This window comes from Heterocephalus glaber, unplaced genomic scaffold (genome assembly GCF_053883595.1).
Source record: "Heterocephalus glaber isolate CG9 unplaced genomic scaffold, H.glaber_assembly_v1.0 deba00001608, whole genome shotgun sequence".
NCBI classification, from domain to species: Eukaryota; Metazoa; Chordata; class Mammalia; order Rodentia; family Bathyergidae; genus Heterocephalus; species Heterocephalus glaber.
Genome location: NW_028258379.1, coordinates 12,389,402 through 12,414,866, shown reverse-complemented (window position 1 = coordinate 12,414,866; position 25,465 = coordinate 12,389,402). Strand labels below are relative to the sequence as shown.

Here is a 25,465-nt window from a genome sequence, read left to right as displayed (position 1 = left end):
TAAGAATAAAGATATACAACTCACAGGAAGTTTCTCACCAACATCCCAGTTCCCATTCCGTATAATTTCCCATCTGCCTGTGAAACTGTTCTACAAGAGCCTTGTTGACAACATATTAAGCTGAATTGGTGTCATTTCAGTGTAACAATTTTTGACAAACCACACACAGAGAGAATTATAGCCTATTCCCTAGCAACATTCTGATCCTTACAAGTCCAGTTCTAATTCTTCTATTTCTCATCTCCTCTAGAGAAAAAAAAGGATCACTGTTTGGTTTTACCTCATCCTGATTGTTTCTGCAGTTTGACTATGGGACTTCTAAAAAGTATTGGTCAGAGCTTACCTGAAGATCCAACCCCCAAACATTGATAAAAATGCTAAGGGAACAATTTCAAGCCAACAGAAGCCTCAAATTATCTTCAATATATAGCATAGGAATGCCGCTAGTCTCAACGAAAGAAAATAATGCGCCTACTCTATCAAATTAACAGCCAAAAATATGCAGCAGCTTTCATTCTGAGCAAAATTAAATTTTCTGGGCCACTCTTAAGGTAGGCCGCAAGTGTGTGTAAACAGGGTCTCCACGCGTAGTTTATCTGCCCTACGAGCGAATACCTGCGGCTTACTTTCCTACTGCAGCTCCCAAATAACAGACCTCACCGGAGGCCCCAGCCCTCCACACCTCACCACGGAGATTCGCTCTCTTTCCTTCCAAACCACAAATGGACGAGCTTATTCGGAGAAAAAGTTCCTGAATGTCTGCTTTTGAGGTATCTGCCCTACCTGAGACCACAAAATCGGAGGACTCCGAAGTGCCTTGGAAGCACCTCCGCTCTGCTCCCTCGTCCCGGCTGGTGAGCGCCTCACACCCAGAAAGCAGGAACATGATTTATATGCAGACCTGCACCCGTCCCACACAAGTCCTCACGCCAGCTCGCCTAACCACTTATGTAAGCTCGTCTTCCATGGTCCCAAACTGCAGGCACACACCGGCACCTGTCACCACCGAAACGGACCAGCAGCACCCACACCAACACAGAGACCGGGGGTGGGGCCGTGCCTTTGCAAACTGTCCTTCCCCACATTAGTTTCTTCCCCATTTTCCGTCACAACTACAATTACCTTAGCAACCAAAAAATTGCTCTGACTCTCCGGCTGCCGAATTTCCCCTAAAGACAAGCTCGCGCCAGGTTCATGACAAAGCTAGTGGAGCCCAGGGAACCGGGACCGGCTTGGGGGCGGAGAGGAAGTCTAGTCAGGCTCCGCGCCGCTCTCCAACGTGGCGCCGCCTCTTTTCTGAGTTTCCAACGCGGCGAGCGTAGGGGCTCAGCGAGCGGACCCCGAAGCCCCGGGCCCGCGAGGTAGCGCGGCGGGTCGCATGGTGCCGGGGCGAGGGCGCGGGGCGCTCGGTGTCTTCCTGCGCGCTCCGGCCGGCCTTGCTCTCCGCGCTCCCGGGCGCTCGCCGGTCGCCGGCCTCTGCCGTTCCCGCCGGCGGGCTGAGGGGAGGTCGGTCCGCCCCTTCGGCGCCCGCGGGCCCCGGCAGCTGGAGGCCCCCGGCCCCCGGGCGGAGCTCTCACCGCCGAGCAGGGCCGAGCGCGAGGAGCTGCCCCAACTCGCGAAGCCGCCCCGCACCGCGGCCCGTGAGCTGCTGCAGCGGCGCCCACTGTCGGGTGCGGAGCGGAGCTGCAGCCCCGCTCCCGGCGCACCTGGGCGCCAGCACCTGGCCAGCGACCCGCTCGGGGCTGAAAGGGGCCAAGGTACCTGAGCTTGTCCCAAGGGCGCCGCTGCCCGGCTCACCTGTCCCCAGGGCCGCGCCAGATGCAGACCGGGTTTTGCCTCCAGAAAGAGAAAATTTGGAATTCCTGGCACTGTAGTAGCAGCCGCGAAATCTGAAAGACTGGCTCGACCAGGAGGAGGCTCCTCTCGTCAGTTCTAAACTGGGCCTGGTACGGAAACTTTAGTGGCGTCAAGGTGATCTTAGAGATTCCTGGCCCTGGGCGGTGTGCCCGGTAGCTTCTGAATCCCTCTCTGACGTGCAACTGGCGCCCTCTAAATTAAAATAGGCCGCTGTGATCGTCAGCAATAGTTACAAACCTCGTCATTTTTAGTCAACATTTTCACCACACCCTGTGTTTGAAGTGTTTTGTGATTGTTCTTATCTCAAAACACCACCAAAGAACTTTCGAGAAAAAATACACAAACACTCTTCGGGAAAGAAGAAAAAAGTTAAAGACAAGTGAGACAGGATAACTTAACCTAACCACGTTCTTTAATGTGGGAGTTTTGGTCTTTGATGCTTAAAAATTTAGGATGCTGGGGATGGCGACTTGACAAGAGTGTTGGTATAGGATGGTAGCCATGGGATTTGTTTGCATTGTCCATGCTGTCAATACCAAGAATAAATTCTTTAACTTATTATGTCATCGGGTGGGGGAGCAGAGGACCTCCTAATTACCTAAATGCTTTTAAGGATTAAATGTCTTTAAGGAGAGATTCAACTGGATTCTCTTTATCCTGGTGAGTGGAGAGGCTGAAATTTAAAGTTTTCTTCCCAAATTACATCTTTTGTCACCATTTCTTATACCTAAATATGTAAGGAAACAACACCAGACAAATGCACATTGAGAGGAATTTAAGTAAATAGTATTAAATGTCAGGACTATGAAAGTAGATTGAAAGAGACTACAAGGAAGGCTAAATGCACCAAGTAATATTAAATGAGGTCCAAGACCTACCTATAAATGGCATTAAATTGGCATAATCAAAGCAATTTCAAGAGATTCTATAGATTAGAGGGATTAAATTAAATCCATATTATTTCCTAAAGTACACACTGTATTCTAGTCATATAGGAGAGTGTCTTTGTTGTAGGAAGTACACATTGAAATAGGAAGGGGTAGAGGGGGCTCTATAGTTTGGCTCTGGAATGTGCCCCAAAGGCCATGTGTTGAAGGCATGGCTCCAACCTGTGGCGCTATTAGGAAGTGGTGGAACATTTAAGAGCTGGGGCCTAGTGGAAGGAAACTAGGCCACTGGAGGCTCCCCTTGAAGAGGATACTGGGATACTAGGACCCTGACCTCTCTCTCTCTCTCTCTCTCTCTCTCTCTCTCTCTCTCTCTCTCTCTCTCTGAGCCATGAGGCAAAAAGTCAGCCCACCCCACCATACCATGATGTAATGTGCTGTCACAGGTCCAAAGACATGAATCACATAACATGGACTGAAACCATGAGCCAACAGAAGTCTTTCTTCCTTTTAAATTGCTTTTTCTTAGATATTTTGTCACAGCAAGGGAAAACTGACTCACACGGGGGCATTACATTTGCAACTTATTCTCAGGTGGTTCAAAATGTTAACATCTGAATGAATGATAAAAGGGAGCTCTTTGAACCACTTTTGTAATTTCCCTATACTTTGTTTTTACCAAAAAAATTAAAAACTTTTCAAGTGTTCAGCACGGATTTCTTTTAAGAATCAACTTGCTGACAGCTGTTCTGAAAATAGGACTTGATCTACAACTTTGTGAATATATATAATAATGTAATTTCATTCATCCACCCAACAATTATTTCTTAAGGGCATGCTGTATACTACTCATCTAAAGTATAGAATAAAATATATTTATAGGCAAAATTCTGAATCTTTTGATTCTTCATTAACAGATGGGATGCTTCAGGAAAGTGTGTGATGGAATTGGTCCTGGTGAAGCTCTGGAACTGGGTGACACACTAAACAGAAGAGGATATGACTTGGCAATTTAGTTTTAATGACTGCATTGACAGGCAAAGGTGAAAATACTGTGTGTGTTCATCCCTTTGGAGCGTGGTTATATGGCAGTGGATTTAGTGAGCATAATAAACTTGGGTACCATGGCCCATTTCCCTAGAAGTACATTTGTGACATTTGACAACTGATGTTACTTTTCCTTAAACCTACACGGTTTCTTTCCCTCACTCTTTAGTCTTTATCTGAGACCTAATGATTGTGTTCTTTGCATTTTGGCAATAAAAGCAAAAAAGATTCTGGGTTGGTTTTGCCTCTTGTTAAGTTTTGCAAGAAAAAAAATTGTCCTAATAAATTCTTTAGAAAAATGTCTACACTGAAAAGGTGACTCATAGACCATAGCATCTGTATCATGGTGGGAGAGGAGTTTACCTCTTGAAAACTTAGCCATAAAGATTCTTGAGCTCTACCCCAGACCAGCTAAGTCCAAATTTCTAGTGATGGGACCTGGAAATTTACTTTTGAACAAAAACTTGTGAACCACAGCCTGTGGGGGGCTTCGTGCATAGAATGTTCCAGTATTTCTTTTATTATTAATTGTATAATCTTGTTCTCAAGAAAGTTCTATGGCAAGCTAGTGAATTATTGTGTAAAGTGGAATTTTTTTCTGTTTCCATAATTAACATAATGTATGATTTTGAAAACCAATGTGTCTGGCAGTAGATTTACCAAAGTGGGCTAAAGTAGTTAAGTTTTGAGATTCAGAAGTAATTTTTTTTATCAGTTGTGGGGATTGAACCTAGGGCCAATCCCCCCCCCCTTTTACTTTTAATTGTATTTTGAATTAGGGTCTTGCTAAATCTCTAAGTTGCCTATGCTGGGCTCGAACTTGTGATTCTCCTCCCTTACCCTCCCAGAGTTCTGGGATTATAGGCATTTATCACCACACCTAGTGAAAGTCATGTTATGTCACAATGAAATGCATATTCACAAATCCCAAGCTTAATAGTCAGGATGAAGTAATATGTACACGTACAACCAATACACATGGGCAAAAATTTACATCAAAAATAACAAGCTTTTAGAAAGTTATGCAAGGCCCAAAATAACCATGGAATGCTATTTAACATGGTTTGGACCAACTTCTTTCATTTAGGTGCTTCCTAGATCCAATTTTATAGCACTGAATCCAAGGATCTTGTACACAGAATTGTCAAAGAAGAGGCAGATGATCTGTTCCTCAACCCTACCTTTGTCTCTGTCCTGCTAGGTGCTAGGATTCCCATGGTTGATCATAGTAAGTTACAGGCATGTTTTGTTAGAAGAGAAGAAATGTACTTCAAAAAAAGAGAGCTCTTATTGAGTCAAATATGTCAGTCAAAAACCTAGATGGAAGCCAAAAATCTAGGCAGTAAAATTGAAAGCATAATGCCCTCTGTAAAACATGACAAAGCTTTCTTCTTAAGGAGAACCATATTTTAATTAATTTATGTCCTTTTGTGGGTTTTAAGAACCAAAGCTCATCTGAGACAATATTTTTGGCCCTCTTTCAAGTCTGTGCTTGCTAACTCCACGTTGATATTCTAAAGAACATAAAAATGAAATTTGTAATATAATTTCAAATGAAATATAATACTCTAACCTTGTTTTTCTTTCTCAAGATGGTATTGGTGGGCCGGGGATTTAGCTCAGTGATTTTGTCACCTGCTGCGCAAGTGCAAGGACAGAAGTTCAATCCCAGGTACCCCCCCCCGCAAAAAAAAGATGGTGCTGGCTATCTGGAGGCTTCTTGTGGTTCTGTATGAACTTTAGAATTTATTTTCTATTTCTGTGAAAAATGCCATTGAAATTTTGACAGTGATTGTATTAAATCTGCAAATTGCTTTGGGTACCATGGACACTTTAATACTATTAATTCTTCCAATCCATGAATACAAGATATCTTTCCGTTAATTGGTACTTTCTTTATTTTCTTTCATTGACGTTTTATAAATTTCAGTGCATAGAACTTTCACCCTCTAAGTTAAATTTATTCCCAAATATGTTATTATTTTTGATGCCATCATAAATAGAATTGTTTTATTGATTTGTTTTTACAATAGATCATCGTTGGTTTTAAAGAACTACAAATGATTTTTCCATGTAAATTTTCTTGTAAATATAGTCATCAAATCAGTATGGTCCTGGCATAAAAACTAACATATGGACTAATAGAATAGAATAGAAAACCCAGAAATAAAGCTAGTAAATATACTCAACTAATTTTTTTCCCCATTAAGTTTATTGGTACATTTTAGGTATACAATACAGTTACATTCATCATTGGGATCTTGTACCATTACATGAGTATCTTGGTTCTTATTTTTTTCCCCTTCCCCTGCCCTCCCTTCACCCCCTCCACCCTTCCCTATTTGCAAAGACTTTGTTTCCATTTTTTTCCTTTTCTCGTATTTTTTTCTTTTCCCTTCTTTCCTTTCCCCTACCCCTCCCATTTCCCCTGCTCCTTTAGACCTTTACTTCCTATTACACAATATCAATTATACATTTTTAAAATTACAATATCAAGATCTGGGAGGGGCCGGGGATTTAGCTCATGTTTTCACCACCTGCTGTGCAAGCACAAGGACCCCAGTTCAATCCCCTGGCACCAAAAAAAAAAGATCTAGGAGACATTACCACAGATTTTACAGAATTTAAAAGAATATAGAAAGCATATTACAAAAATCTGTTTTGAAATAAATTTGACAGCTTCTAAGAAGTACCTCAGAAGACAAATTAAAGAAAGTAACTCTGGAGGAAATATAAAATTTGAATAGCACCTATTAAAGAAAGTACATTCCTAGCTTGAAAACCTACCTATATAACAACAGGCTCATATACATTTTAACTGATAAATTATATCAAACATTTAAAGCACAAAAAAAAGGAACACTTCTCCCCTCATTTTAGGAAATCAACATTCTGCTTATCCTAAAACTGGATAAATATAATAGAAGAAAAAAGTATGAACATAGATAGAAATTTGTTTAACAAAACAAACTATTAGAAGTCAGATCTGGCAGTATGTAGAAAGTGGTTTTATTATAAGGATGGCAATGTTGGTTCAGCATTGGAAGATCCACCCCCAAAAGTCATCATTTTAACAGAGGAAAGGAAAAAGCCATATGATCCTGTCACTAGTTGGAGAAAAAGTATCTAACTAAATTCTACAGCTGTTCATGGTAAAAGCTATCAGGAGACTAGAAGTAGAACAGAATCTTCTCAACAGATCAAAGACATGTACTCCATGCTTCCAGCAAAAATGCCTTGTATGAATGGAGAAGACACAATGCTTTCTCACTAAGGTGAGGAACAAGGGCAGATATGCCTACTCTTCATCTATTAAACCTTGAAACATAGGCTTAAACCAAAATAGTCTGGCAATAAAATGACACAATTAGGATAGGATTGGCAAAGTAGAAGCAAAATCTTTATATGTAGATGAAATGATCATCTACAGAGAAAATACTAAGAAATCTCTAGGAGCCCCTAAAATTCGTATTTGAATTTAGCAGGATTAGAAAACACAAGGTATATATAAAAGTTCAGGTCTATGTATACTTGCTATAAATGAAGAGTTGGATATTGAATTTTAAAATTTATGTAGGAGTACAAAGGACCTAGAAAAGTAAAAAAGAAAAGGAAAAAAAAGTGTTGAAAGATGTTTAGTACCTAATTTTAAGACTTCCTCTAAAGCTACAGTAATCAAGGCAGTGTTGGTGTAAGGAAATACATATAGATCACTGGAATAAAACACAGAATCTAGAAATAGAACCACACATATATGGTCCACTGAGTTTTGAAAGATTATTTAACATTAACATTTTATAGAATATAAACTCAATTCAAGAGCAGAGGAAAAGATATTATTTTCAGCAAATAGCACTAGAACACCTGGTATCCATATAAAAAAATTAACCTCAACCTTTTATTTCCATACATAAAAATAACTTGAAAGGATCTATGAACCTAAATATGAAAGACTAAAACTATAAAACTTTAAGAAGAAATTATAAGGGAAAATGTTTATGAATTTCGGATAGGCAAGAACTTCCTAGGATATAAAAAACATGATTATAAAAGAAAAACATTGATAAATGAGATTCCATCAAAATTTAGAACTTTACATGACATCATTAAAATGAAAAGTACTCCTTAAAAAGAGCATATTTACAATGCATGTAAACTATGACCAGAATATATAAAGAACTCTTACAGCTCATTCATTAACAGACAATCCAATTAAAAAGTAAACTCAAGAAGATGATAACCAGTACAGCACAAGGAAAGATGTGCAACACTAGAATCAGAAAAATATTAATCAGTACAATAACAAGATTGAATTATACACTCATTAGGGAGATGAAGTCAAAAGTTTTAAAAGCCTTGTCATGACTTTTTCTTTTTGTTGGATTCTCCCCCTTTGTGTTTAATTTGTCACGCCCAATGGATTCATTCTGCTGGGATTCCTGGAGTTGTGATCCTCATTGTCTTTTCCTAGGGTGTTGTCTAAAATTTTTTGGAGTGCCAGTTTGGTAGTCATGAAGTTCCTTACGTGCTCTTTATCATGAAAGTATTTTATTTCTCCATCAATTTTGAAAGATAGTTTTTTGGGGTACATCAGTCTGAGTTGGAGGCTGTTTTCCTTTAGGGCTAGAAATACATCACTCCAAGCTCTTCTTGCCTTGAGGGTTTGCGTTGAGAAGTCTGCTGTGATTCTGATGGGCTTTCCTTTGTATGTGATTTGCTTCTTTTCTCTCACTGCTTGTAGAATTTTGTTCTTCTGTTGGGTTTCTGGAATCCTAACAATTATATGTGTATGTATATGTGTAGATTGTTTTTGATCAAGGCTAGTTGGAGTCCTGTATGCCTCACTTATCTGTATGTCAAGTTCTTTTCCCCTCCTTGGGAAGTTTTCTGCTATCACTTCTGTGAACAGTTTTTTTATGTCATCTGCAGTCTTTCCTGTTTCTTCATTGACTGCAATCTGTCTTATGTTATTCTTCTTTGCATCATCTAGCAGCTGCTGGATTGCTTCCTTGTGGTCCCTTACAATTTTAAAGCAATTTTTGTTTTCCTGGTCACTAATTGCAATGTTATCTTTTATATCTGAAATTCTGTCCGCACATTGGTTAATTCTGCTGCGTAGACTTTCAATGAAGTTTTTAATCTCTTGGAAATATGTTTGGATCTGTTTTATGGATTTCATTTGTTTCCTATGTTGGGATTCCATCATGTTCCTCAGCTCCTCTATTTTTTTAATCTGTGTCCTCTCTAGATTTATTAATCATGTCTTGCACTATGGGCCCAATCATTGCTGTTATCTGAGAAATTATTTCTGATTTCATTTTTTCCAGATCCTCTTTTGTTGCCAGTTCAGGGAGTCCAGGTGGTTGAGTATCAGAATGTTCCATCTCGTTTCCCTTTGGGGTTGCTTTAGGTGATCTGGAAGTCTGTTTTTGAGGCTTGTTTATGTATCTTCTCAGTTCCACGGGGTGGGGTGGGGGGTTGCTGCACCTGCGCGGCTCACCACCTCTGCCCCTAGTCAACTAATTTTTGATAAGGGCACCAAGTAAACACAATTGCTAAAAAAAAAACTTCAAAAAATGATTTTGAGAAAACTGATAACTATATCCAAAACTATGAAATTGGATGCTTTTCTTACAATATACATTAATTGACTCAAAATAGATGAAAAACCTAAACTTTAGGTCTGAAACCATAAAACTCCTGGAGGAAGGCATAGGAGAAAAACTTTGACACTGGCCTACACAATAATTTTTTTAGATACCACAACAAAAACCGAGCAACAAAAGCAAAAACACTAAAGTGAAGACTACATCAAACTAAAAAGCTTCTGTACAATAAAATAAATAATGTAAAGAATAAGGAAACACCCTATGAAATGAGAGAAAATACTTATAAATCATGTGTCTAAAAAGAAGCTAAAATGAACAACGTACAAGGAACTCAATAGTAAGAAAACAACTCAATTCATCACTTCTCAGCCTTTTGGCTAAGACCAAGTGTAGAAAACAACTCAGTTTAAAAGTAGGCAAAGGACCTGAATGGACATTTCTCAAACTAAAATATACAAATGCCCAACAGGTATATGAAAGTGTTCAACATCACAAATCATCAGAAAAATGCAAGTTGAAACCACAGTGAGATAGTAAATCACCCCATTTGAAATGGCTACTGCCAAAATAAGAAAAGATAACAAGTGTTGGCAAGGAGATGGAGAAAATAAAATCTTTGTACACTGTTGATGGGAATATAAACTAGTACAAACATTATGGAAAATGGTATGGACATTAATAAAAAATTAAAAGTAAAACTATCATACCACCCAAACATCTTTCTTTGTAACACATAACCAGAAGAAATAAAGTCAGTATGGCACACATATTTCTGTTCTCCCATGTTCATTGTTTTATTCTTCAGAATAGTGACAATATAGAAACAATTTAGTGTCCACCATTGGATAAGTGGATAAAGAAACTATAATACACACATGTATACACCCACAATGAAATATTACACATCCTTAAAAATGAAATTCTGGCATTTATGACCACACAGATGGACTTGGAGCACATTATGCTAAGTAAAATAAGCCAAACAAAAATAATAGATGATTTAGCTTATACATAGAATAAAAAAATTAAGTCATAGAAATAGATAGTAGAATAGTGGTTACCTGGTATGGAGAAGGAATGGAAATGGGGAGATGCAGGTTAAAGGGTACAAAATTGCAGTTTTGTGGGGTGAATACATCTAGAGATCTAACATACAGTATGAGGACTAGTTGATAATACTGCATCAACATTAGAAAGTTGCTATGAGATTGGATTGTAGGTTTTCTTACCACACACACTAAAATGGTAACTATGGTAAGTGATGGAGTAGTTAACTTGCTTGATTTAGTAATCGTTTTAATATATATTATATATTAAATATATGTATATAAAAACATTGTGTAGTACACATTGAACACAGACAATAAACATATTTTAATAAAAAACAGAAATCTGTGCCATTTGCCCAAACCAAAGGCTGGCCAAACTGTCCTGTTTCTCAAAACCATACAACTATACCTTGTGCATGAAATGAAGGTTTCCTGTATATCCTTTTGTCCCTTCTCACACTATCAACCAAAACCCAAAAGTAGTTTTCTCTTTCACTAATAGAATATTTTCATCACCTCAAAAATTTCCCTCTTGAGAATATAATGTTAATATATGAAATACATATTTCACTGCAATACAGTGAAATATGTCAAATATACAAGCTTAAGTATTACATAGTTGCTTTGATATGAGAGAGAGAGAGAGAGAGAAATAGAAGACAGATGAATGGGAAGTAGGGAGAAGTTCAAATAATTCCCCATTATCTATTCTGTTGTTTCAAGAATATTTTTTTAAATTTTATTTTATTGGTACATTTTAGTTGTATAATATAGTGACATTCATCACTGGAAATTTGCACCTTTACATAATCTCTCTTGGTTCTTATTTTTGCCCCTTCCCCTGACTCCCTTCAACCCCTCCATCCTTCCCTACTTACAAAGACTTTGTTTCCATTTTTTCATTTTCTCATGTTAATTCCATTCCCTTCTTTCCTTTCCCCTAACCCTCCCACTTCCCCTTCCCCTTTGCCTCTTTTCATCCTATTTCACATTATCTATTATACCTTTTAGCCGTTATTTACACTTTCAGTTTCTCATACTACAGAAACTATTCGTTATTTACACATCTGTCCTATTTATTTCACTAAATGGTATCACATCAATGTACATCCATTTAGCAATAAATGTCTCTAATTTCTCATTTCTTTATGGCTAAGTGGTACACCATTCTATTTTTTTTAAAAAAACCACATTTTCTTTATGCAGTCTCCAGTTGATGGGCATTTGGGCTGTTTCCAAGTTTTAGCTATTACAAACTGTGCTGCTATGAACATGGGTGCACATATATCACTGTGGTATGATTCTTTTAATTCTTTGGGGAACATACCCAGCAGGGGAATAGATGGGTCAAATGGGACTTCCAGTCCTAGTTCTTTGAGGTATCTCCATACTGATTTCCACAGTGGTTGCACCAGTCTATACTCCTACCAGCAGTGGAGCAGGGTTCCTTTTTCCCCACAGCCCCACCAGCATTTGTTATTGGTTAATTTCTTGATAGAAGCCATTCTTTCTGGGGTAGAATCTCAGCATTGTTTTCATTTGCATTTCTCGAATGACCAGCGAGGTTGAACATTTTTTCATATGTTTATTTGCCATTTCTAATTCTTTGTCTGAGAAATGTCTGTTCATTTCAGATGCCCATTTTTTGATTGGGTCTTTAAATTTGGGAGGTCTGAGTTTTTTAAATTCTTTATACATTCTAGATAGTAGACTTTTGTTTGAGGGAGAGCAGGTTAAAATTTTTTCCCACATTCTGGGTTAACTTGTCACATTGCTGGTGGTTTCTCTTGCTGTGCAGAAACTTTTTAGTAAGAAGAGATCCCACTTGATTGTTTGTGCTAGTTCATGGGCAACTGAGGTTTTGTTCAAAAAATCTTTTCCTACACCAATGTCTTCAAGAGATCTACCTAACCTCTGTTCCAGCCGGTTCACCGTTTCTGTTTTAATATTTAGATCTTTAATCCGTTTTGGTTTTAGCTTAGTGTATGGTGAGAGATATAGGTCTAGTTTTAGTCTTTGGCAAGTTGAAACCCAATTTCTCCAGCACCATTTATTAAAGAGGCTATCTTTCCTCTAGTGAAGGTGTTTAGCTCCTTTGTCAAAGATGAGGTGGCTGAGTGTGTCTGGAGTTGTTTCTGCATCTTCTAATCTGTTCCACTGGTGCTCAGGTCTGTTTCTTTGCCAGTACCATGCTGTTTTCAATCACAGTAGATTTGTACTATAGTTTCAAGTTGGGGGTTGTAATACCCGCTTGCCATGTCTCTGCTACCTAGAATTGCTTTTGCTAATCTGGGTCTTTTCTTGTTCCAAGTGAATTTTTGGATTGTTTTCTCAAGCTACATGAAGTATGCTGCTGGGATTTCAATTGGGATTGCATTGAATCTGTATACCAGTTTTGGAAGTATGGCCATTTTCACCATGTTCATACTTCCTACCCAGGAGCAAGGGATGTCTCTCCATTTTCTGCTATCGTCTTCAATCTCTCTTCTCAGAGTGCTATAGTTTTCAGAGAAGAGGTCTTTGATTTCTTTTGTTAGGTTGACACCTAGGTATTTCAGTTTCTTGGATGCTATTGTGAAGGGAATTGGTTGCCCTATTGCTCTCTCAGTGAGTCTGTTGTTCGTGTAGAGGAAAGCTATTGATCTTTGTATGTTGACCTTGTATCCAGCTACTTTACTGAATTTGCTTATTAAGTCCAGAAGACTTTTGGTGGCGTTCTTGGTGTCTTCTATATACAGTATCATGTCATCTGTAAATAATGACAATTTGACTTCATTTCCTATTTTTATTCCTTTTATTTCTTTCTCTTGTCTAATTACCATGGCTAATGTTACCAAAACTATATTGAACAGGAGTGGTGATAGTGGACATCCTTGTCTCATTCCTGATTTTAGTGTGAAGGATTTCGGTTTTTGACCATTTAGTATGATATTGGCTGGTGGTTTTTCATAGATGACTTCTATCAGTTTGAGGTAGAGACCATCTATTCCAACTTTTTGTAGGGTTTTTATCATAAATGCATGTTGGATTTTGTCAAATACTTTTTCTGCGTCTATGGAGGTAATCATATGGTTTTTGTCCTTGGCTCTATTGATATAGTGTATTATATTGATTGATTTGTGTATGTTGAACCATCCCTGCATCCCTGGGATGAATCCCACTTGATCAGGGTGTATGATCTTCTTGATGATCTTCTGCATTCTATTTGCCAGTACCTTATTAAGGATTTTTGCATCTATGTTCATTAGTAAGACTGGCCTATAGTTCTCTTTTCCGGTTAGGTCTTTCTCTGCTTTGGGGATCAAGGTGATGCTTGCTTCCAGGAATGAATTTGGGAGTATTGCTTCCCTTTCAGTTTCATTGAAAAGTTTAAACCGTAGTGGCAGTAGTTCCTCTCTAAATGTCTTGTAGAATTCAGCAGTGAAGCCATCACGACCTGAGCTTTTCTTAGTTGATAAGTTTTTAATTACATTTTCAATTTCATTGGTTAATATTGGGTTGTTCAGAATTTTTAGGTCTTCTTCATTCAACTTTGGTAATTCATATGTATCCAGGAATCTGTCCATTTCTTCTGTGTTTTCCATCTTATTGGCATATAGGTTCTGGAAGTAGGTATTGATAATCCTCTGGATTTCTGCTGGGTCTGTTGTAATTTCATCCTTTTCATTCCTAATTGCCTGGATTTGGGCCATTTCTTTCCTTTTTCTGATAAGGTTGGCTAAGGGTTTGTCAATTTTGTTGATTCTTTCAAAGAATAAACTTCATTGATTTTTTTGTATTGTTCTCTTAGTCTCCATTGCATTGATTTCTGCTCTGATCTTTATAATTTCCTCCCTTGTATGAGCTTTGGGGTTGTCCTGCTCTTTTTCTACAACCTTGAGGTTCAGCATCAGGTTGTTTAATTGGGCTTGCTCTGTTTTCCTAATATGAGTATTCACTGCTATGAATTTCCCTCGTAAGACTGCTTTCATTGTGTCCCATAGATATGTTGTATTGTCATTGTCATTTAATTGAAGTAACTGATTTCTTCTTTAACTTTCTCTATGACCCATTGCTTATTCAGAAGTGTGTTGTTCGATTTCATGTGTTTATGAAATTTTTGCGGTTTCTTTTGCTATTGATCTCCAATTTCATCACACAGTGGTCTGATAATATACAGGGGATAACTTCAATTCCTTTGCACTTACCTAAACATGTTCTACAAGTGAGTATATGGTCTATTTTGGAGAATGACCCATGTGCAGCTGAAAAGAATGTGTATTCTGATTTTGTCGGGTGGAACACTCTATAAACATCTGTTAAGTTCATTTGTTCAAGAGTTTGATAGAGTTCTAGTATTTCATTGCTTGTTTCTTATCTAGTTGATCTATCTATTTGTGACAATGGTATATTGAGGTCCCCCACTACTACTGTATTAGTGCTTATATGATTTTTCATGTCCATTAGTATTTGTTTTATATAGTTGGGTGCACTAGTGTTTGGTGCATATATATTTATGATTGTCATCTCTTCCTCCTGGATTATTCTTTTTAAAAGGATGTAATGTCCTTCTTTGTTGCTCTTAATCAGTGTTCATTTGAAATCCACTTGATCTGCGAAGAGGATAGCTACTTCTGCTTTTTTTTCAGGTTCCTGTCACATGGAGTATTGTTTTCCACCCTTTAACTTTCAGTCTATGAGTTTCTTTTTGAATAAAGTGTGTTTCTTGTATGTAACCTATTGTTGGATCTTGCTTCTTGACCCATTCTGCCAGTTTATTTCTTTTGACTAGTGAGTTGAGACCATTAACATTGTGGTTATGACTGATATGTATTGACTTATCATTGTCATGGCTTTTTCTTTCTGTTGGATTCTCCCCCTTTGCTTTTAATTTCTTGTTATGCCCAGTGGATTCATTCCACTAGGCTTCCTAGGATTCTGATACTCATTGTCTTTTCCTAGGATTTTATGTAAAATTTTTGGAAGTGCTGGTTGGGTATTCATGAAGTTCCTAAGGTGCTCTTTCTCATGAAAGTATCTTATTTCTCCATCAATTTTGAAAGATAGTTTTGCAGGATACATCAATCTTGATTTCCTTTAGGGCTTGCAATACTTCACTCCAAACTCTTCTTCTCTTGATGGTTTGTGTTGAGAAGTCTGCTGTGATTCTGATGGGCTTTCCTTTGTATGTGATTTGCTTCTTTTCTCTCACTGCTTGTAGAACTTTATTCTTCTGTTGAGTTTCTGGAATCTTAACAATTATATGCTTATGTATACATTTTTTTGATCAAGGCTAGGTGGAGTCCTATATGCCTCACTTATCTGTATGTCAAGTTCTTTTCCCCTCCTTGGGAAGTTTTCTGCCATTACTTCTGTGAACGGTATTTTTAATGTCATCTGCACTCTCTCCTGTTTCTTCATTGACTCTAATCAGTCTTATGTTATTCTTCTTTCCATCATCTAGCAGCTACTGGATTGATTTCTAATGGTCCCTTATAATTTTAAAGCAATTTTTGTTTTCCTGGTCACTAATTGCAATGTTATCTTTTATATCTGAAATTCTGTCCTCACATTTGCTCATTCTGCTGCATAGGCTTTCAGTGAAGTTTTTAATCTCCTGTAAATCTGTTTGCATCTGTTTTATGGATTCTATTTGTTTCCTATGTTGGGATTCCATCATGTTCCTCAGCTCCTCTATTTTTTAATCTGTGTCCTCACTAGATTTATTAATCATGTCTTGCACTATGGGCACAATCTCTGCTGTTATCTGAGAAATTATTTCTGATTTCATTCTTTCCAGATCCTCTATTGTTGCTAGTTCAGGGAGTCCAGGTGGTTGAGTATCAGATTGTTCCATCTCATTTCCCTTTGGGGTTGCTGTAGGTGATCTGGATGTCTTGTTCTGAGGCTTCTTTATGTTTCTTCTCATTTTGATGGGGGTGGGATTTTTTGGGGGGATGGTGCTGCTGGCTCCCATATGGCTCACCTCCTCTGTCCTCAGAGCAGTGGTAGGTTGGCCCAGATGCCTCCTACTCTGCACTGGGAGCTGTAGCACATTGACCCAGAAGCTCCTCTGTACTGGGAGTGTGGTAGGTTGGCCCAGAAGCCTCCTACTCTGCACTTGGGAGCTGTGGCTTGTTGACCCAGAAGCCTCCTCTGCACAAGAATATTTTTATATATATGCCAATTTTTGCACTTATACTACTAGTTTCTCTTAGTTTACTGAAGGGAAAGTTTTGTGCTTTTTATCTGTTTGATTCTTCTTTGTAAGAGAGGGTCTTGACTTGTCCTCTGAGTAACATTTTGCCCATTCTTTTAAGATTATGAAACACATGTATTATCAATTATTCTTTCTTTCTTTTTTTTTTTTTTGGTACCAGAGATCGAACTTGGGACCTTGCATTCATGAGGCAGACGGTGGAACCACTGAGCTAAATCCCCAGCTATTATCAATTGTTATTCTCCAATTATTTTGTTATGAAAATTTTAATAAAATAAAAAGTTCCTTCATTTCCCTTGGACAGTCACCTCCCTCACCCCCAACTGCTGGCAAACACAGATCTATTTTCTGCTCCTAAGTTTTTGCCTTTTCTAGAAGGTCATGAAAATAGAATGACACAGCATGCAGTGTTTTTTGTCAGGCTTCTTCTACTTGGCATACCATGATGTTTTCAAGATTTATCTATGATATTGTATGCATCAGCAGCTCATTCATTTGTATTGCTGTGGAGTGTTTTACTGAATGGATATACCACTTTTTTACCCACATTGTCATCTTTTGGTAAGTATCACACTTCTGATATGCTATAACCCTAGATTACCCCCAATTTGAAGTTTATCTATATACAGAATATATAGACTCTTAGCTATGGCTTGTTGTCTCCCAAACTCATTGCCTATTCCATTCTCATCCCTGATCCCTCTCTACTTCCTCCTTCTCTACTTGATGGCAGCCATGATTCAGAAGAGGAAGAGACCTATTACCATACCACCACAGTGATCTTCAATAGACTAAGTTAATCATGGCAGTTCTATTTCTGTACCCATGGTGTAAAATTATGACCAATGAGATTTGATGGAAATTTTGCCAAGGGCTTCTTGGCTCGAAGTCCCTGGTCCCCTTAGTGAGATTGTGGGTCTGGAAATCACTCACCTAGGAACACACAGCAAGTAAGGTCCAGCAAGTTTTTTAATGGGTTTTCTGAAGGAAATTGATTTTTTAAAAATATAAATTCTAATTGATATATAATAGTTGTACATATTTGTAGGATATGGTACGATAATCCAATACATGATTCAATATGTAATGATCAAATCAGAGTAATTAAAATTTCCTTCTCCTCTCATATTTATTATTTTTGGGGGTTGGGAAACTTGGAACAAACTCTTCTTCTGGTAATACTGAAGTATATAAATTACTTTAAACTGTAGTCACCCTATTGTGCTATAAAACACTAGAATTTCCTCCTAACTGGACAACACAAGTTTTATTGGTTTTGTTTTTGTTTTCTTGCATCCTATCACATTGACCTCTGTGGTAAACAAATTAAAAAAACAAACTATAATCTACAAACCACTATTTCAAATTGTCAAGGTCATGTCAAACAAGCAAACAACAACAAAAGCTAAAAAACTGACACAAACTGAAGGAAACTAAAGAGACATAATGATTAAATGCAAGGAAGTAAACTTGATTGGATCTAGAACACAGGAAGGACATTAATGGAAAAATTAGTAATATCCAAACAAAACAGACTCTATGGTTTAGTTAACAATACTGTGTGTGTGTGTGTGTGTGTGTGTGTGTGTGTGTGTGTGTGTTTCAGAGCTTAACAAATGTACCATAGTTATTTCTATGGTTTGGTATGGTTTGTCCTCCAAGGGTTCATGTGCTGGAATCTTGGTAAGTGTAGTTGTGTTGAGGTAGAAGAACCCTTAAGAGGTGGGACCAGTGGAAAGTATTAAGTTATGGATTAATCCTGGTCTCTGAGAATAGGTCTGGTCTTGTAGGACTGCATTGATTTTCAGAAAAGCAGATTGTTATGAAGAGAGGCCACCCTATGTGCTTGGTCTCTTCTGCACACAGCTACTTCCCTTTCCTCTTTTCTACCATGTTATGAGGCAGCCAAGGAGACCCTCACAAAGATGCCAGTGTCGTAATGTTTGGACCATCCAGCTACCAGAATAATGAGCCAACTCAATCGCTTTACTTATAAATCATCCAGCCTTGAGTATTTTGTAATATAAACACAAAACAGACTAATTCAGTTTTGTAAGATGTTTGCTTTAGGGGAAGATGGGTAAAAGGAATGAGGGAACACTGTTATTACAAACAACTTTTCTGTCAATCTAAAAGTATGCCAAAATTTTTCAACATAAGTTTTAAGGCCATGGGATATTTTCAAAGTTATAAGACTTTTGTGATTTATTCCTTAAAGGATTTCAGCTTAGTTGCTTAGGATGTTTTTGAAAGTTTATTAATTCATTCAACAAGTATTTATTAAGTTCTCAGTATCTATTTGGCATTGTTTAGGTATTACAAATATTTTGTGTATAAAACAAAGAGACTGTCCTCCTACAGCTAAAATTCTATAAGGAAAGGTGAAGGAAAGCAAAGAAGAAAAGAAGGAAGAAAGAACCAAGTAAATATATTGTCAGATTATAAATGTTATAAAGAAAAGTGAAGCCAGATCATGTTATTTTAGAGCAGAGCATTACTAAAAGCCTTTCTGGTAATGATATTTGAGAAGAGACTTAAAGTGAATAAGCATGAAGACATCTAAGGTAAGCCCTCTGAGACAGAAGCAACAGCTTTTGCAAAGGATCGGATGTGAAATGAACTTGACATGTTCTAAGAACACCAGACAATGCACAGCAAAAAGGGAAGAGGAGATAAGTTCCAAAAAACATCTAGAGCTCACGTCATGCAAGGCCTTATTGGCCATGATAAAAACTTTGGATACTAAGTGTGATAGAAAGCAAAAGCACGCCTGAAGTCGAAGTCTAGCCATCATATTTATTATTTCAATTCTAGTTACTATATTTATAGTATACTGTAGTGGTGAAGGCAACAAGGATTGTGGCTATCACAACAATCCAGCATGACAAGAGACAGTGGTGTTTTGTCTTAGACTACAGAGACAGAGGCAAAAGTTCCAGAAATGGTTGGAGTTTAGGATCAAATTTTATTGATGAAACTTAGTGGAATGAAGAGAGAGAGAAAGAGAGAGAGAGAGCATCTGAGATGAATCTAACCTTAAAAACTTGGGAAACAGTAGTGCTATTGACTAAGGTAGAGAACAATGAGATAGAGCAGGTTTGCTGGACAACAGCACTCCAGTTGGGACCAACTAGGTCGGATGTACCTGTGGGGAAGTTGTATCATTTTTCCATACTTTGGGAGATATTGGGAATAGAGAAATAAAATAGGTGGTATTTCAAGTGATGGAATTTAAGAGACTTTCCTATGCCAGGGACTTTGTCTACAGAGAGCTAAATAGGATAGAAAAGCTTGAGAAACTCTTCCAATCATTTAATATGTGTTAAATTATAGACCTGCACACAGAGATATCCTGATACAAGCCACAGGCCTTCTCTCCCCACTAAAAATTACTGGTGTAGTCCCTCTTAAGGGGCATCAAGCTGGAGCATCAGGAACTCAGCTTCTATTAATCTCACAGCCTCTGTTAATCACCACCTAATTTTTTTACTCCAGGAGTTTGATATTTTCTGGTTTCACATATAAAGGACATCACACAGTTTTAGTATTTCTGTTTCTAGCTTATTTCATTCAATATAATGTCCACCAGCTTCATCCATCTTGTCATAAATGGCAAAATCTCTTTTACTTTTAAGGATGAATAATATTTCATTGTGTAGATATATATTTTTTCTTTATACATTTATCCATTGATGGGCCCTTCAATTGTTTCCATATCTGGGCTATTGTAAACAATGCTACAATGTACAGAGCACAGAAATCTCTTTGACATACTAATTTCATTTTCTTTGGGTATATATCCAGAACAGGTATTGCAGGGTGATGGAGGAATTTTACTTTTAATTTTTTAAGGAATTTCCATACTATCTTTCATAATGGCTGTATCAATTTACATTCCCACCAACAGTGGGACACATCCTTGCCAACTCTTATTATCTTTTGTTGTTTTGACAAGAGCAATTTTAACTGGGGTGAGGTGGTATTTCACTGTGATTTTATGTTTCATTTTCCTGCTACTTAGTGATATGGAGCATTTTTTCATGTACCTGTGGCTATGGACATGCTTCCTTTTGAGAAATGTCTACTCAAGTCCTTTGCCCATTTCTAAATTGGATTGTTTTCTTCTTATTGAATTCTTTATATATTTTGGATATTAGCCTCTTACCAATTAAATGGCTTGCAAATATTTTCTTTCATTCTGAGAGTTGTCTCCTTACTCTGTTGGTTATTTCCTTTACTATGCAGTTTTTTAGTTTGATGTACGTTTTTGGGGGCATATCCAAAAACCATTGCCTAGACACTGATGCTTTTTAACCTGAATTCCAGCAAGATATAAGTGTTTCCATTAGGTTTAATATACACATGAGCAGGCAGTTAGCATTTAAAGTACCCTAAAAAGAATTGCTTATTCTAAAAATGGTTGCCCCAAGTAGATTTTTTTTTTTGCAAGACAGAATTATACGAAAGGTTTTTTAGTTCAGTTAACACAAAATGCTTTCTTACTCCTACTTCTCTCCATTTGTTTTTGCTTCCTTTTCGAATAATCTTTGTTTCCTACCTCTTTCCCTTTAGTTGGCCTTTAGTTGGCCTCAGCTCCATCATATACACTCAACTCTTAGCCCTCCTTACCAGCCACCCCCTAATCTCTTTTACTTGGAGGTTTTCCTTCTTACCTTGACTCTCCCCAGACTTTTGGTATTACAGTTTTCCTCATTTATAAGTAATAATTATTTTACAATAAATTGTGAATGCAACACCTACCAAAATTAGAACCTTGAGTAGGTTCTTTGATCTGGATAATGCTACTGAGCAATGTGCATGTATCAATCGTTAGCGCTGACCCAGTAAGTAGCATGCCCCAGGACAAACTTCTCTTCAAACCTATGAGCAAAGAATATCAAAGACCTGCACCTGAATTAACAGATGTTATGGATTTGCCTAAGCCTAGGTAGGACTATGAGTTTGTGCAAGGGTGGGGCATGCATATCTTGAACCCTCATTTCACCATTGAAAAATTATTTCTAATGTGCATCTTATGGTAATTAGCACCCTCTGATGTTGATTAGAGATATAGTTGAAGAAGCTTTAAGTAACTTCCAACCTCAATAGACATGTGGGGTTTAGGCTGCAATCTATACATTACAAGACTGCTTGTAGAATAGCCATTCCTGGTTATGGTTGAGGTAGGATGGGAGAAACAAAAAGAGGTAGAAAGGAGACAGTGAAACATAATTTTAAAATTGTACTTCTAAGAAAAACTGCAGCTTCAGGCCACAAGTTATTCAAGCTTTATATTTTTCCTTCCAGGAAAAAAAGTCTCAAGATTCTTAAAGACAATAAACCTATAAACTGAGCTCTGGGCCTATGCCTTTTACCAGTAAATTGGACTACCTCTTAGCAATCCCCATCTTTAGGAAGTGCACTATTAAGAGGACAGCAGATCCCAGCTTCAAACACATATAAATGGTTTTCATAGCTCACCTGACAAGTGGCGTGACAGACACTAGGAACATAGATCCTAGAAAACCCATCTTAGGGACACTTCCAAGTGCACACAAAAACTCCAACTCCAGACCGTGGGGCCTTTCTCTCTCTTGAGGCTCATGCTTTATTTTATTTGTGTGTTTACTTTTTAAATTCTGCCTCATAAACCTCTTTATGCTTCTTACTGTTGCGTCCTAAAAATTCTTTTTCTGTCATGACAGTCAGCATACCTGCAACCCTCCCCCTTGTGTAGAGTGAAACAAAGTTCCCCATGGGCACTTTGGAGGACCTGTCTAGTAAAAGTTTTCAATTAGCAATAATCACACCTTGGATAAACCTCATTGGCTATGATACTACCACTGCACAAAGCTTTTTTTTTTTCCTTGGTGCCAGGGATCGAACTGAGGACCTGGCACTTTCAAGGCAGGTACAGCACCACTGAGCTAAATCCCTGGCCTGGGGACCTGTCTGGTGACAAGGTACTGCAGATATTAAGTACCAGTTGGTCTGTTCATTAAACCTCTCTCTCTCTCTCTCTCTCTCTCTCTCTCTCTCTCTCTCTCACACACACACACACACACACACACACACACACAATCTTGTTGACATGCAAGTTTAAACTCAGCCTTCTCATTCACAGAGATCAGCTGATTCAAAGACTCTAGAAATGGGAGCTAAAAAAAAATCAGTGCCATAACAAGCTCTGTGGGTAATTCAGGCCATTCTGATACAACCTGTAGTGTGAGGACTCCTGAGAGAGAGAGCATGGGTAGAAGGGGCTGCCCTGATGCCCCATGCATTTACTCTGCAAAAGTACAGACAAGCCAAGGGGAGAACCGACCCTTCTTTGCTCTTCTTCCCTTTGGAAGCTAAATCTATGCCCAAAGGTCCTGGGATGGTGGACACTGTAGTGACAGAATCCACTTCTCATCTGGAGTCCCCAGGGCCTTGCAGGGATATGGCCACAGAGGAAATAGCCCCTTGCTTCTTTTCAATTTACCCCAACACTGCTGCAGACTGTGTATGGTTTTGTTGGGAACCTCACTTTCTTGGGAAAAAGACTAATTATTCTCTAACCATGGAGGAGAGGAGACTGAATATTTCAAGAACATCTGCCCAGAAACTGCAGGTGTTGTGTACTATCAGATGTGTTTCAAACCTTTATCATTGTAACTCAACTCTCTTACTGTACATCATACTTTCTTTTCTCTAAAAGGTATATCTCCTAATACAATGAAGTCATATTATTCCTAAGAAATAAAATAACGGACTAAGATGAAGATAACAAACTAATTCCCACAGAAATTGCTGGAGTGGTTAAGTTTAAGGATGATAGGTTGCTTAACAAGATTGCATACCAGGAATGAAAATTAGACCATGTAATGGAAAAAGATTGAAGTTTAAGAAAACACACACACACATAAATGTTTATTCTGAGGGAGTAGTTTTAAGTAAGAGAGCCTTTTTTTAAACTACTGTATCCACTCAAATGGGGTAAACCACACTGCTGTTTCTTCTTCCTTTCAATGAAGTAAAGAATATCAGCTGTAAATCCTAGTCCCAATAAACTATACATTTTCATTCTCTTGGGGGAGGGGCCTCTAAAATTAAGCAAAACTAGGAGAAGGAATCTATTGGCTAATACTTTTTTAGGATCAGGGATTAGCAACTGATTTAATGTAGTGAGTGGAAGCAAGCCTATAAATGATGATTGCTGCCTTCAATTTCATTAAGATAGTAAATGTGAGAAGTATTTTCTAAATAAGATAAACTCAAACTGAAATATCTAAGAACCAATATTATAAAAATGTATAACAAACCCAAGTGTGGTGGTGCATACCTCCAGTCCCCGCATTCCAGGAAGCTGAGAGAGGAGAATCTCCAAGTTTGAGTCCAGCCTGGGGAATTTATCAAGACCCTGTCTCAAAATAAAAAATTAAAAGTGCTGGGGATGTGTTTTAGCAGTACAGTACACCTGGGTTTAATCCACAGTACTGCAAAAAAAAGTACAACATTGATGGGATTTTCCAAGATGGCTTTATATTTGAGACCCTTCAACTGAGAAGAAAACGTCAACACTAAAGTTAGAAGATCTAAAGATGATGATGTTTATGGTGGGTCTCTGCTGCATATACTGTAGACCCAGAGAACTGTGAAATGACTCCAGGTTACACTGCAGAAAGATGATAGCCAGATAGAATTTAGTGCTCCCAGTTCCAACTCTGTGTTCTTGCTAATGCTATTTTCCAAAGATTTGCTGTTTGATTTGCATTGCTTTATATATATATATATATATTTATTTATTGGTACATTTTAGGTATAAAATACATTTACATTTATCATTGGGTGTTTGTAACAGAACATAATGTATCTTAGTTCTTGTTTTTTCTCCCATTACCTGTGCACCCTTCACCCCCTCCACCCTTCCCTATTTACCCAAATTATCAACTATTCAATGGGACCTGTAGTCCTAGGTCTTTGAGGTATCTCCATATTATGAGAAAAAAAAATGGAATCAAGCTCTACCAGCCCTCCACCCCTTTCCCTGCCCAGCTGATCCAGACAAGGCCTCTTCCCTAGCCAGCAGGTACTTCCATGGGCCATCTTGGGCACTTACCCAGTTTTGGTTGCCCTAACTGCCCAAGCATTTCATGCATCTATTTGGCCACTCCCCCAAAGATCCCACACCTCAGCAATGCTGTCTCCAAGTGGGCCTGGCTCAGCTTCTGGGGAATTCCTAAAGCATCGCTATCTCACAGACCTGCACACTGAGAATCCACACTTGAAATTGAGATAATTTTCTTTCCAATCCTCAAAAGCACAACAAATTCATTTCTTTTCCTTTCTTGGGCAATAAAACATACTTGCCTTAGGAACTTAGACTTACAAAACACACAGACCTATTTACTAAAATTTCTTGAGGACAGTTTCTTCCTCAGCCTGTAAACACAAAGTATAAGCTCTTCTCTCCACTGGGCCCTTTAGGTTGCTGCTAATGGAAACTCAATCAGCAATAAAGAGAGTTCTTGGCCCATGTAACTGGGAGAGTTAGGCCAGGCTTCAGGCCTGGTTTAATTCAGCTCCTTTCCAACTCCTTTTTTTGTTTGGTTTTCAAACTGTTTACTGTGCCTTCCATAGTGTAAGCAGCACCCACCTCCACATTTAAACACCACAAAAGGAGACAAACACATCTGCCATAGCAGCCAAGCAAAGGAATCCTGAGATTCTACATTATTTCATTATTTCAGGCACACATTAGTCTCCTAGAGCCACCATGCAAAATATCACAGACTAGGTGGCACATCCAAACAACTCCTATTGTTTATAAATTTC

General features: G+C 38.2%; 1 protein-coding gene and 1 pseudogene across 15 annotated transcripts in view; both read right to left on the bottom strand.

Moving 5' to 3' along the window:
• Rgs6 (regulator of G protein signaling 6) overlaps window positions 1-2,025 on the bottom strand; it is a 596,709-nt gene extending 594,684 nt beyond the window's left edge. For 3 of the 15 annotated variants that reach the window (XM_087195070.1, XM_004837268.4, XM_087195072.1), the window contains exon 1: window positions 1,123-1,618. The gene's annotated coding sequence lies outside the window, so the exon portion shown is untranslated. The other 12 variants (XM_013067441.3, XM_087195077.1, XM_004837274.4 and 9 more) reach the window with 10 other exon arrangements.
• Window positions 2,026-22,374: 20,349 nt separating this feature from the next.
• LOC147822753 (U4 spliceosomal RNA) lies at window positions 22,375-22,503 on the bottom strand (annotated as a pseudogene).
• Window positions 22,504-25,465: the final 2,962 nt, after the last annotated feature.